This window comes from Hipposideros armiger, unplaced genomic scaffold (genome assembly GCF_001890085.2).
Source record: "Hipposideros armiger isolate ML-2016 unplaced genomic scaffold, ASM189008v1 scaffold_1220, whole genome shotgun sequence".
NCBI lineage: Eukaryota > Metazoa > Chordata > Mammalia > Chiroptera > Hipposideridae > Hipposideros > Hipposideros armiger.
Window position 1 is genome coordinate 239,359 of NW_017732570.1, and position 15,339 is coordinate 254,697.

The following is a 15,339-nucleotide window of genomic DNA, read 5'->3' on the forward strand; positions in this document are numbered from 1 at the left end:
GGTGATGAGTACATGAAATGAGGTCAGAGAAGCAGGCAGAGTGTGGATCACTCAGGGACACATGGACCATGATGCACAGCTTATATTTGATTCCAAGGACAGTGGGAAGTCCCTGTTGGGTTTACCACTCCGGCTTCTGAAATTTGCTTTAGTTTCCCTTGTTTCCCCGCTTCCTGTTTCTTCCCATGGTGCATGGTGCCCAGTTCTCACTACTCCAGAGAACTTATTAGATCTCCAATGGTTTAGAAACACCCATTATGTGCTTCCGAATTTCACTTCTCTCTGCCCTGGCTGTGAGTGGGAATTCCTCATTGTTCTTAACAGAAGGGCACATCCAGAATTTGGGTATCAGGTCAGAAAAGGACTCTCCCTGAAATGAAAGGCAACATGAATCTTCCTATAGTAGAAAAGTGCAATTTCTTGCAACAGCACCCCTAGAAGAGCAGCATGAAGTTTCAGCTGCCAAGGTGTGGTGTACCTAAATGCCAGACAGGGTAATGTCTCTGGGAAGGCATCTATCTTAGAAGAAAATTATGGGAGATACCCTGCAGTATCATTAATTTCAACATGTGTCTCTTGAGATGTCAGGATGATGGAAACTTTTGATGTCTCATAAGGAATTTTTTAAAATGTGAGTTAGAGATCATGGACTTCTCCATGTGTCCAAGGGACAGAAAATGTGTGTGTGCGCTGGCTTTCAGTCCTTACAAAGGCCGTCTATGTCATGCAATGTGGGTAGTATTTTGTATTCCACCAGAGTAGGGGTAATATTGCCTAAGAACTCACTTGTTCCTTTTTCTCAGATTCTAGGTGTTTCAAACTCCCTTCATATTGCCAAACATATACACTTCCATTTGTATCATCATCTCTAGCTCACAAAATGTTTCAAATATTAATTTTTTAAAATGCTAAGTGGTAAATATTTTTCTTTTTTGTACAGATGAGAAAATCCAGGACCAAAGAATTAAGACACTTGAAGCCTAGATTTAAATGGATGCAGTTCATCTTCATTTTCTCATCTTTAGAGTTGTTTAATGAGTTCAGTGTCTTTCCTGGAGTTCAGGATAGTGGGCTCAGGTGTTCCTTGTTGGAAGAGTCCATCTCACCATCATCTATTAATAATTTGGTGGTTAAGGTAGCAGTGTGTTTATTGTGAATTTGGCTATTGTGAACCAGTCCCCAGAGGCTGGGGAAATGACAAAACCAAGATCCTATAGAGTGCCAGGCCTTGGAGCGTGGTGACCATACCAAAGTGCATATACTCTCACCAGGCCTGGCTGAAAAATAGTCTGCTGACCTTTTCCAAACTGTTTTAACTGCAAGATCTCTCAACTGTTTTCACTTGTTTGTCAAGCTGCCTGAAAAAGAGAAAATAACTCTAATTTTGCTTAGCCAGTTTGCCAGCTGGAGATGCAGAATGACACTGAGAGCTGATTAAAATGTGGTGGTAGTTTAGAAACTAGGAGCGAATTGACCTTAACTGTGTGTTTTCCACCTTTTATATGTCACTGTTGAAGCTACAGGTAAGTGATTTGCTGGCCTCAGCTCTGGAGGGGTATTATACATTTCTCATGTGGTCATAATACTTGCCCACTTCTCAGGGGAATAATTACTGCCTTGGGCTCCTGCTTTTTGGGTATTATTATGTAATTCACTGAAAAGCAGGGTCTGTTTGTCTTTCCTTTCTCTTTTTAATGTCACTTTGTTCATACAAAAGAAATCAATTTTTGAACTGATTTCAAATTGCATTTGAAGTTGGAAAATTAAAACAGTTCAACAGTAAAATGCCATTATTTTTAAAGCTCATAAGACAAATCCCGGGTGAGTTGGGGTTTTGACTATTGGTTCTTATAACAAATGACTCCTTTAAGATGGTGCCAAAATCAGTGCTAATGGTTATTATGATTAAGTACAGCTCCCTTGGCATCTGTTTCCCTCTTCTCTCTCCAATGCACAGACATGGATTCTGTAAAGTCAAGTGTCCCTGAGATATACACAGGCCAAAGAGAGAAAATTTGTAGCTGGCACTTCTGTCTCCTTTTCTGTGTCATTCCTCTGCCTAACAACTCAGTGCCCTGGCTCCAACAGGGCCCCCCACTGCAGTTGCCCCCAGTCCCAGCCAGCCTGCGCTCACTCTCTAGAAGTCATCTGAGCTTAAAGCATTTCAAGATTCTATTCCCATCACTCCTCTTCCTGAGACTGCTTATCCTGGGCCTCATTCTCTTAGCACTCTGCTCTCTTCCAGGTAATGGTAAGGTCTAATGCCTGCACTAAAATTTCACAAAGGTTTTCAATGTATTATGTTTCCAAGATATAATTAATATAAGTATGTGACTGATGGTCGGGTTTTCAGGTGACTGTGGTAAGCATCCTAGAGAGAAAGCAGATGCATTGTTCTGGGCACCTCACATAATACTAAAATATTTCATATTTGTACAGGACTCTACATTTTACCAAATGCTTTCTCATTCATTATCTTATTTTCTCCCTCCAAACAGTATTTTCAGGTAGGTAATATTATTTCCTATAAAAGATGAGGAAACTGAGGCTCAGAGAGGTTAAGCAATTTGTCTGACATCACACAGCTAGTAAATGGCTAAGCTGAAACTGGAACTCAGATCACTTGACTTGAAATTCCCTGTTTTCTGTTCTGCCACACTGTCTCAAAATCATTTATGTCAAGAATTAAAAAAAAAAAATTTAAGAGATGTTATTGGGGAATTGGGGGAGGGGAACAGTGTTGGGAAATTGGGGAAGGGGACCAGCCCAAGTTGTTGTTCTTCAATCTTTGTTGTGAAGGGTGCCAGTTGCCATCTGGCTTCCCATTAGCAGCCCATGGCCTCTAAGCTCAAGGTGCTGTGTTCAATCTTAGTTGCAGGTGGGTATAGCCACCACCGCATGCAGGAGTTGAACCAGCATCCTTATTGTTAAGAGTGCACGCTCTATCCACTGAGCCATCTGGGCAGCAGCTCAGCTCAAGGTGCCGAATTCAGTCTTAGTTGTGGGTGGGCATAGCCCCCATCCCATGTGGGAGTAGAACCCGGCAGCCTTGTTAAGAGAGCATGCCCTATCCACTGAGCCATCCAGGTGGCAGCACTGCTTAAGCTGCCTAGTTCAGTTTTAGTTGTGGGTGGGTGTAGCCCACCATCGAACAGGCAATCTTGTTGTTACACCAGCTGAGTCATCCTGCCACCTGTTGGCAGCTCAGTGACAGCTCAGCTTGGGCGTGGCATCACTGGCCCATTTGGGAATCAAACTGGCGGCCCTGTTGCTCAGAGCTCGTGCTCTTAAGCCAACTCTTATCCAACTGAGCCACTCAGCCAGCCCCAAAACTTTTTGAGCACTAATTGTACACACTCCTGTGGGGGATACAGGGAGGATACAGTGGTGAATGAAACAGACAAAGTCATATCTTCCCTGGAGTTTATTACATTCTAAGTATGTAGAGAATATAAGTATATGGTGATATAGACAAAATATGAGTGAATGAATATATATACACAAACCATGAGAGATGGTATGAGAGAAAGCTGATACAAAGGATATTGTATTGGTGGGGGAGATTCTTTAGACAGGCCTCTTCAAGTAGGTAACATTGGCCTGAAAACTAAGACAAACTAGTAATAAGGGAGGAGAGGGAGACCAGTCCAGACAGAGGATGTGCAAAAGGCCTTGACACATTTGCATAGTACACAAATAATTGCCTGCCCCACCGACTTTGTGTTCTTAGGCGTCATCTTCTGTATACGCAGATGGTATTAGTACCTGCAATCTCTTGGTAATTGTTGCACTATTATGCCAACCATAATAAACCAGTTCCCTTACACACTGGGTACATTTCTTTGCTTTCTTTAAGAAGACCCTTAGAAACTAACCTGAATTTTTACCAGAACTTCACCAGGATTGCTGTTGAAGTTGGGCATTTCCTTAAAGCTGAACATCTAGCCTCATCTGTCATTTTCACAACTATTGTTTCCCAAGTGTGAGATTGTGGATGGCTCAGGCAAACCCATCCCCACTTCTGGAGACACAGCTCATAGAGGCCACACTGACAAGGGGCCACCAGGATGTGGCCAGGCAGAATTTTGTGTGTGAAGAACAGCATGGTAAATAATAGATTGTGTGTTCTATGTTTGCAAGAAGAGAGGATTTGGGCATCTTTTGCCAAGGGGATTTTATAATACTAAAATAGATGGGCACTTAGCAGATGCTCAATGTCTTAATAATGCAGGAATCTTAGGTTAAATTTTACACCTGACTGACCCACTAGTAGCCTTCCTTTATAGAGGTTTATAAATCAAACACTTATTTAATTTAGCTCTGGCTGCATGCCCCTACTGGTACTAAGCCTTGTGATAAATGCAGAAGTGTCACAGCCCCTGCCTTTGAGGAGGCTGCAGTCTACATGAAGAAACAAAACATAAGCATGTTTACTAATTAGAGAAGAAAATTTAATATTCCTTCAAATTCTAAGTGTTTGCATAGAGAAGCACATAAGAGTTCAGGAGGAGAGGACACTTTCTGGAAGCTGTCAAATGGGACAAGATACTTGAGGGGTGGTAGGAGTTGGATTTTTGAAGAGCAAATGCAAAAGGACATCCCAGGAGGGCAGCATTGCTATGCCCTAGATACAGTCAATTGGCCTTTTGGAGGTGGAATCCAAATTGCTGCACATGCAAACTAACTTACAGATACAATGGCTCAGGGAGAGAATGTGTGGTGGTAGTGTGGCATGGTGTGTGTGTGTGTGTGTGTGTGTGTGAGTGAGTGTGAGTGTGTGTGTATTGGAGGAATTATGTGATTGGAGTTCAAGAAAATCACATTCTTTACCATGGACATTTCCCAAGGATGGCCAGGAACATTACACCATTCCTCAAGGGTGGCCCTCGTATGAGCAGAGGGGTGGTGTTGGAATGACCATAATTCAGGTTGGAGGAGGGGAAGAAAACTGTAGAAGGGGACTGTTTCCACAAGTGAAGAAACTTGGAGCAAAACTAAGAACACTATCCAGCAGCCTTAGAGTTGGCCACCAATGCTATGGGGATGCATAAGGAGCAGGAGACATAACCCATGCCCTCACAAACCATCTGGTATACTTGCAAAGACAGTGCACAAATGGAAATAGCATCAGATGGCAGGATTAGTAGACATCCCATGTAGCTCCATAGAAAATATAGGGAGGCAGATGGGGATTGGGTAAAGCGACAGCCTTTTAATGATTAAAACTGTTCAACAGTGGAAGGGCTGCTGCCCTATAGGCTGCTGAGTTCCCTTCCAGTAGAGGTGTTCCAAGGTGGTATGCCTCTCTGGGATGTTGAGTCCAAACAGATAGATGGCATGACCTGCAAGCCTCTTCCTCCCTCTTAGAGTCTGGGAGTTTGCAGCTTCATCATACCCCTTTTATCTGACCTCACACTTAGAGGACCATGTAAGCTACCCATGGTGACAGCAAAACCTTGACCAGCATGTTGGAAGGGCTCATTAGACTAGGAATTCATCCCTGGGCTCTGAAGTGGGATCTGTGCCTGACTAGGAAGAAAGGCTATTATAGGCAGCACAGACTAGACCGCTTCAGGGCTGCTCTAGAAAAGTAGTTTCAGCTGTTTCTCTTCATAGGTAAGTGTCAGCCAAATGTGTGGCAAGTCACCTCACCCTGGGGGGCACTTTTATGCCCAAAGCCTGGGGAAGCACTAGAAATAAAACATCTGAGGGAATCAGCTGCTGGTTTGGCTCTGTAAACCTTCCCATCCAGCTAATGAAGAAGGCCTGATGGAAAGTGGCAGTTGGAAATTAAAAAACAGAAGCAGCAGCTCTAACCATGGTATCCTCCCACCCACTCCACTAAAGGCTAAGTTCTGGAGACCCTAATACTCCTACAAGGAAAATGAAGCTGAGAAAACTTTGGAGATACCTCCTAAGTTCTTCTGAAGTGAATTCTTCGCTCCTTCCCTGGTACCAGAGTTAGGTTCCCCAGGCTTCAAAAGGTACTTAATCTTAATAGTTTCAGGGAATCGGGCCCATGGAAAGCAAAACTCACTTCCCAGCCCGTCACTAATACAGAGTGAATTTCATGGAGCTAGACTGAGCTCTTTTAGAGGAAAATAAGATCTTAAGTTTCATGGAGATCTCAGAGGGTGTGATAAGGAGACAGAAGCCAAAGAGGTCTGCCTCTTGCTGATGCAGTTTTTGGCCAAGGTCTGTGAAATGCAGGGACTCAGTTCCTGCCAGGTGAATGCAGGATACGATGAGGCTGAAAAGGAACAACAGAGCCATGGATAGGGGGTTCATACCACTATATTCTAGAGCAGGGGTCAGCAAACTGCGGCTCACGAGCCACATGTGGCTCTTTAGGTACGTTCCATCTCAAAAGTTTGCCAATCCCCGAAAGAGCCAATCCTGTTCCTTACAATTGAAAAATTATTTGAGAGCCATAAATATATTTTTACATAATCACCATTATGTGAATAATATCCTTTAAAATTTTATAAATGAAACTACGATAGTTCTGCTTTTATTTTCAATTTTACTTCAGAACCTGTGGCTCGCGAGCCACAGTTTGCTGACCCCTGGCGGCTCTTCTGTCTCAACAGTTTGCTGATCCCTGTTCTAGAGGGTGGCCAGTTGAGACACAAGAAGCAAACATCTACTAATATCCCAATCAGGAGGGGTCTTTCTGCACCGCACTCTCACTGGTGGCCGGGTGAGACACAGGAAGTAGGATCCACAAGAACCACAACATCTGTGCTTCCTAATGTAGCAACAGTAGTTATATACAAAACAATAGTGGCTAATGGCCAACTGGTTACAGCTGATGGCCAGCTAGTTACATGAGTGCTTATATGTGCAGATTACATAACTGAGCCAGCACCTTTTCACATGAGGCCGAGGCCTGGAGATTGCTCTCTGGGACTCTGTCCTAACAGCCTGGTTCTCCACCAGGTCTAAAGAAATTATCACAATGATTCATATTCATGGCTGATTAAGTTTAGATTTCTATTGCTAACAGAAGCCCCAAGGGACTCACTTGAGGGTGAACTGGGGAACTAGACTCTGAAATCAACCTCAAAGCAAGGGATCTGACATTTAACAAGAGCATACTATACCTTTAAATTAAAGGTTAGGTATATCCTGGCTCATTTAGCAGCAATTTATACCTTTATGGCTCTGCTATTAGTCATACATTTGGTTTCCTTCATGTCTCACCTCTTGTGGAGGACACTTTTTAGTATGTGAGTGTAGGTAAAGTGTCAGGAGAGCAGTTTCCAGGTTCTCGGCCTCACCTGGAAGGGTGCTGGCTCGGTTATTGGATGGCTGTCAGCTGTGACTGGTTACCATTAGCTGTGACTGGTTGCCATCAGCTGTGGCCAGTTGGCCATTAGCCACTACTGTTTTGTATATAACTGTATTAGCAAGTGCAGATGTTGCGGACGGATGAATCCTGTGGATCCTACTTCCTGTGTCTTGCCCGGCCACCAGCGATACTGTAGTGCAGGAAGACTCCTTGTTGGGGTATTGGCAGATGTCATGGGTTGTGTGGACCCTACTTCCTGTGTCTCGCCCATCCGCCAGTGAGACTGTGACAGCAGGAAGGAAGACTCCTTGTTGGGGTATTGGTGGATGTTTGCATCTCATGTCTCGACTGGCCGCCATTGAGAATATAGTGGCATGAACCCCCTATCTGTGGCTCTGTTGTTGTTCCTTTTTGGCCTCACTGGGCCCTGCGCTCATCTGCTGGGAGCTGAGCCCCAACATGACAGTTGGAGTGATAGTGAGTGTTTGTATGAGGTAGGATAGCCTTCTATTTGCCCTCAATAGTAAATTGCCTCAGAACTTCACTTCCATCAACCAAGTGCCTTATGGTCCTCAGCTCTGGCTTGAACTGGCAATGGAGACTGCTTTGGCTTTGGTTTCCCTGGCAAGGGAACTTATAGACTGCCAGGGCATTCAAGATCATTCTGGCATTGTTCTGGATCAGTGAGGTCTGCCTCTGCTCCAACTGACTTGGGATAAAACCTTTGTTTACTCCGATAGAAAGGGACTTGACATATTAACTGCTCAAGACCAGGTGTGGCCTGGATAGCTCCCACAGCAGATTACTTAAGTTTCCTGGACCTGGGAGATACACAAGAACACAGCTGCAAATTGGTTAAACTTTTCATGAGACCTCAAAATCTGAGGCTCTAAAGGCTCTATTGCATATTCCCCTTGGCATTTTCATCATTCTGGGCTCTCCCTTCTCTCTCCTCTTTGCTCCTTGTTGAAATATGTTTCTAATCTTCCAGGTCTCTCAAACGCATCCGCGTTTCCTGCTTCAGTCATCCCAGGGGAGTCACTCATTCTGTATTTAATATATTCTGCACTTTAAATGGGCCTGTTAATTACTCCCTCCTCACTCTGAATTTACTAATTTATTGATCAAATTTCTTTTTGTGCATGTGAGTTTTATTTTGTACTTGCAAAGAATTTATTTGGATCAATTTTATTGACCCCCTCCCATCTCTGCCTCCCAGGATACTTTCCCAAACTTTAATTAAATCTCTGAGAAGTCTCTTTGCTTAAAGGGGAGCCTCTTGCTTCCTTACATTGGTGAGTATTGATAGCATCTGAGTATTCTGGGTTAAGGTGGGTCTAACCACATTCTTAAGCAGGTAGATATTTGAAAGGGCAATTATAGTTGAGAACTAGGGCAAGGAATCTCAAAAGTTTGGTCCTCAGACCAGGAGCCTCAGAATCACCTGGAAAATTGTTAGACAGATTTTCAGACTCCACCCTAGAACTACTAAATTAGAAACTCTGAGTGTGTGACCTAGCAATCTGTTTGTTTGTTTTTTAATTGGGGGAGGGGACCAGCCAAGTTCTTTTTCAATCTTAGTTTTGGAGAGCGCCAGCTGCCATCTGGCTGCCCATCGGCAGCTCATGGTCTCTAAGCTCAACGAGCTGTGTTCAATCTTACTTGTGGGTGGGCATAGCCACCACCCCATGCAGGAGTCGAACTGGCAGTCTTGTTGTTAAGAGCGCATGCTCTATCCACTGAGGCATCCAGGCGGCAGCTCAGCTCAAGTTGCCGAGTTCAGTTTTAGTTGTGGGCAGGCATAACCTACCATTGAACAGGCAGTCTTGTTAGGAGCACGTGCTCTCACCAGCTTAGCCATTCTGCCACCAGTTAGCAGCTGAGCGGTAGCTCAGCTTGGGCACAGTGTCACTGGCCCATGTGGGAATTGAACCAGCAGCGCTGTTGCTCAGAGATTGCACTCTTAAGCTAACTCTTAACCAACTGAGCCACTTGGCTGACCCCACAATCTGTGCTTTTAGTAGTCCTTCAGGGGATTCTGATGTATGCTAAAAATTGAGAACTGCTCTGGGGCAAGTTTTCTCAACGTTGAAATTACTGACATTTTGTGCTGAACAATTTATTGTGGGGGCTGTCCTGAGCATTGTATTGTATTTAGCAGCCCAATGATCTCTACTTTCTGGATGCCAGTGGCACCCCCCAGTTTTGACAACCAAAAATTTCTCAAGACATTGACAAATGTCCCATAGGGGACACATCATTCCCAGTTGAAAACCATTTGAACTAAGGGTTCAAATCACCTTCCTGCTCTAGAATTATCTTTGTTTCACTTGGGGATTCATACTCAAGTAAAAGTAACTAAGAATAAGTACTTCGTGACATTTATCATACTGCCTTGTTTGTTTTGTGTTTCATGTGTTTATATTTTGTATCCCCAACTGTTCTGTCTTGGGCTAAGTAGATAACAAGCCCAATTCCTGATTTGTTTTAACAGTTTATCTAACCACCTACATTAATACTCCATTTCCTGGCCTTTGTACAAAACGCCTTAACTTTTCCAAAGAGTTATGTGAATTTTGAAAGCGTTTCCAGACTGTGAAAGAAGTAAGTGGGCGGGGGGGTTCAGGCAATGTCATCTCTAAGTAGAGCACCCAAACACTCAAGTACCCCATGAAGAAGATAGGTGAGAGTTACTATGTGTGTCTAAAATTAGCCTGAATGGGGCCGGCCGAGTGGCTTGTTAGTTAAGAGTTGGCTTGAGAGCTTGAGCTCTGAGCAGTAGGGCCACCAGTTCGGATCCTACATGGGCCAGTGACACTGTGCCCTCTATAGCTAAGATGGTGAACAACAGCTCAACCTGGAGCTGGGCTGCCGTGAGTCGCCAGCGACGGCGTAGGCTGCAGGTGAGCTACAGTGGATTGCCATAAGTTACTGTGAGTGGCAGGCAGCTGATGTGAGCTGCCATGGGCAGCCGTGAGTGGCTATCCAATGGCTGGCAACAGATCTGCCTCTGCTGAGAAGAGTACAATGATCACAATACCATCATGGGCCAGTGAAGTGATGTCCTCCACAACTAGACTGAAGAACCAAAGGAAAGCAACTTGTCTGTTCCCCTTCCCTGATTCCCCAATGCTGTTCCCTCCCCCAATTCCCCAATAAAATCTTAAAAAAATAAAAATAAATAAATAAAATAAATAAAAAAAATAAAATAAAATGAGCCTGAATAAATTTGTCTTTGGACAGAAGTCTTCCTTTGTACTGCAACCTGCTTCCTCTATGTGCATCAACCACCTTCTATGCCTCTTCCATACCTCGTCCATGGCAAACCTACCCTTCACTCCTACTTGAATAACTCCATTTTCACTTCTCATGAAGTACCACTCCTAGTACTTCGTGTTAGTACGAGTGGCCAGAACGTGGACTGAAGCAGGTGCTGGGTGTATAGTAATGCCACTGTGAACTCCAGCAGCTGGTCCACTGGGAGAGGCACCTGTTAGAGGGGCAGTCATGAAAACCTGCCTCTCACCACCGAAATGGGCTGGAGCATTTAGTTTTTTTCCACCAAACCAATCTGGGAGATGAAATATCTATTCCTGAGCAGTACCCTTAAGCCCATAGGGCATTTTCCCCCACCCAGGCTAGGTGGCCATTTAAGGGGCAGCCAGTTGGAAGGCTTTCCATGGTGTCCATCTAGACAGGCCCTAAAATATTACTGGAATCAACTAACAATGTAGTGCCAGTTTACTCAGGTTTTCATACATGACTTCACATAACTAGTGGCATGAAAATTGGTTCTCCTTCCAAAGTAGACAACATCTTTGAGCAAAAATTAAAAAGAAAAACCAAACAAACACCATCACAAACTCATAGTCAGCTAAAATTTTGACACCTAACCACATAATGGCATATTGCTGATAATGGCAATAAAATATTTATTACCTAAGCTTTAAACCCTTTAATGTGACTCTTGAGAAATTGCTTGGTTCAGAAATGTGCAAAAAAAATAAATGGAGAGCAAGAATGAAGAAAACTAGAATACAGGCTTCTAAAATAGCTTTGGCCAGTGAGAGTAAATTAATAAATGACTGTTTTCATTAATAGAAAGTCAGTTTTTCCCACCTCCAGTAAATTAATGTTAAATATTTGAAGAGCATGCCCAAAGCATCCCCGAGTCTCAAATCCAAGTCTTGTTCAGGTCTGCAGAAAGTGCTTACAAATGTACTTCATTTATTGGCTCAGGGAAATTAGACTTTTAGGCCCTGCCTAACTTCTGTCTGCACCAGGCCTTGCTCTGTGTGCATCTGTGCTTACACGCACCCTTATGTTCCTGTCTTGGTTCTACCTTATCACCTTGCTTTCCTTAGACTTGGTAGCCTGGTTCCCATATAATCTGCCAGTAGGAATTGCCCCACATTCCCATCTTCAGAAATTCTGTTTACGTGCACCTGCAGCAGCAATGAATCTCAGTCTCAAACTCTGGTGTCCGTAAAATGTAGCTTTCTTAATTTTCTTAAAGTTGTTGTGGAAAAAAGTGCAGACAGAATTTTTAATTAAGTCTTTGCTGTTTATAAGAAGTATATTATAGGAAGGAAGTGGAGAAGTACTCGTTAGCCAGGGCTGAAGCCCACCATAGCACTGATCCTTACGTCACAATTACAGGCTGTTATTTATATATGAATACAACCTAGAGTCATTTTCCAAGAATTGTCTTGTGATAGGAGGGAATAAAGAATCCTTTGTGATCCTCAGATGGAGATGATGAGTCCTTGTGACATTCAGCAGGGTGTAAGAAGTACTCATAAGTTAGCAAACTTCCAAAAGGCTATTTAAAAAAGGTGCTGGCTGGTAACATCCATTGGAAAGAGGGTGCGTAACGCAGGAGTTTGACTCCTGGTAGGTTCTTGGATCCAGTGAGGCCAAAAAAAGACAATGGAGTCATAAGTAAAAGGTTCATGCCAGTTATATTCTTGAGGTATCCAGTTGTGATGCAGGAAGCAGCACCTGCCAATACCCCAACAAGGGGTCTTCCTGCACCACAGTCTGGCTGGAGGCCTGGCGAGACACATGAGGTAGGATCCACAAGATCAGCAAAACTCGGGATTGCTAACATAGCCTCAGCAGTTATAGAGAATACATAACAATACTGGATGACAGTCAGCTGGTCACATTGGTTGGGGTGAGGGGCTGTCCAGGTGGTCTGCACATGCATGGGCTATAAGCCGAGCCAGTACTTTTCCACGTGAGGCTGAGAGCCTGGCTCTACTGCTCTCCTAGCCCTGTTCCAACAGCGAGTCAGTGTGTTTGTCTAGTGAAGTATAAGAGATCTATCATTTTGCTGACACCTTTTCTCTTCTAATTGCATAGGACAATGCCTTTTAAAGGAGGAGCTAAATTCTTCCTCATATTCTATCCTTTGCAGATTTTGAGTCTACACGTTTTACCTATACATTAACTTAGCTGTGAATATGCTTTGCCAAGGATTACACTTGCTCACTATCACCATAAGAGAAACCCTGGGGAGATGGATAAGGTAGCAGGCAGGAAAGAAAGCCCTACCCAGTGGATGATGGCAAACTGTAGTAGTAAACAAGATGAATATAGTTAAGACCCTGGGTGGTATTAATTAGCTCAGTTGTTTCTCAGTTCATATAAATTGTCCTGAGATTATCTGCCCATGTATTTATTTGAGACTTCATTATGGTCTACACATCAATGACTAGTAGATGCCAAGAATGATCCCCTATTCCTTTTTAGGCTAAAGATGCCACGGGCTTTGGAAACCTTATGGTTCGCATCAGAGTTTTGAGATCTTAAGTTGTGTCTGTGTTTTGCAGAGGATTTAGGTTTGCCCTGTGTTTATGTGCTTGTGGCTTGAGTCATTGGCTCTCTGGTTCACAAGTGGGACAGCAAAAGAAGCTATCGACAAAATAAAGAGGTAACCAACTGAATAGGAAAATATTTTTGCAAACAATGCCTCAGATAAGGGGCTAATATCCAAAATATATAAGGAACTCATACAACTCAAGAACAAAAAAACAAACAATCCAATTAAAAAACAGGCCGAGGACCTTAATAGACATCTCTCCAAAGAGGACATATAAATGGCCAATAGACATATGAAAAAATGCTCAACATCACTAATTATCGGAAAAATGCAAGTAAAAACCACAATGCGATATCACCTCACACCAGTTAGTATGGCTACCATCAACAAGACAAATAATAGCAAGTATGGAGAGGCTGTGGAGAAAAAGGAACCCTTATCTACTGTTGGTTGGAATGCAGATTGGTGCAGTCACTATGGAAGGCAGTGTGGATATTCCTCAAAAAGTTAAAAATAGAATTACCATGTGACCCAGCAATCTTTCTCTTGGGTATCTACTCAAACTATCTGAAAACATTTATTCATAAGGATATATGTAATCCAATGTTCATTGCAGCTTCATTTACAGTGGTCAAGATGTGGAAACAATGCAAGTTTCCTTAGATAGATGATTGGCTATAAAAGTTGTGGTATATATATATATATACACAATGGAATACTACTCTGACATAAGAAAATATGAAATAGTGTCATTTGCAACAACATGGATGGATCTTGAGATTATAATGCTACGTGAAATAAGTCAGACAAATAAAGTAGATAACCATATGATTTCACTGATATGTGGTATATAAAACTAAAAACAACAAAAGAACAAGAAAAACAAATGAAGAAAGAAAACTCATAGACACACACAATAGTTTAGTGGTTACCAGAGGGTAAGAGAGGAGGAGGGTGGTAGAAGAGGGTAATGGGGATCAAATATATGGTGATGGAAAGAAAACTGTCTCTGGGTGTTGAACACACAATGTGATATATAAATGATGTTTTACAGAACTGTACACCTGAAATCTATGTAAGTTGCTAACAATTGTCACCCCAATAAACTTTAATAGTAAAAAACAGGAATGAAGAAAAATTCATGAACCATATGACTTAACTCATATGTGGAATATAAAACTGAAGGCAACAAAGGAACAAGGCAAGCAAATACTGAAACAAAAGCTCATAGACACAAGCAACTGTTAAGAGGTTAGCAGAGGAAAAGGGGGAGGGGGTGGTAGAAGAGGGTGAAAGGGTCAAATATATGTTGATGGAAGGAGAACTGATTCTGGGTGGTGAACACATAATGCAATATATAGATGATGTGTTATAGAATTGTACACTTGAAACCTATGTAGTTTTGTTGACTATTTTCACCACAGTAAATTATAAAAAATAAATTATAAGCCTAAGGTTCTTAAATGTTTCAATACTTAAAATAATAAGGTTTTACTTTTAAGTCATAACTCCAAATTATTTACACATTTTAATTTAGGTTTACATTGTTGATTGTTGTCACTAACAAGGCAAATTCTTTCATGTATCACAAATATATAAAATGGCAAATATGCACAGCTTTCTTCTTAACACGAAAGTATAAATACAATAGTTTACTTTTAAATAGCTCTGTATGTAATTCTAAATCATCCCACGTTAAGAGGAATTACCATACCAAAGAACTGAGGATATTTATTGTATCACCAGAGATTTAGGCCTAGAGGCCAACAAGATTCTCATTCATGAGCCCCTAGTACATCCTGAACCCTATTTATGGTTGTTCTGTAAGTGACTTCATAACCTCAAGAGGTGAGTGATCAGCTTTTTAGTCTACTTCCCTGGACTGAAGTTTTATACATTATATAATAAGTTTGCAGCTTCCATCATAGTTGATATAATCTTATGATATATTAATGTATTCTCCTCACTCTAAAGAACTTGGAAATTGATGAGATCCTGAGATATACTAATACTTTTTCATTTACATTTTTTTTCATTTATATTTTTATGATGTAAATCTTAAGAACATTTAAATTTATACCAAATTGAGTTTTAAATATTTCACTTCTGATTTGAGGCTGCAGCTTATGGGCCATTCTGATATTTCCCTAAAGTCAGAAAATGCCCTCCAACTGATGTATTTACCATTCTAATTTCTATATTTTCCATTGATACAATAAATTAA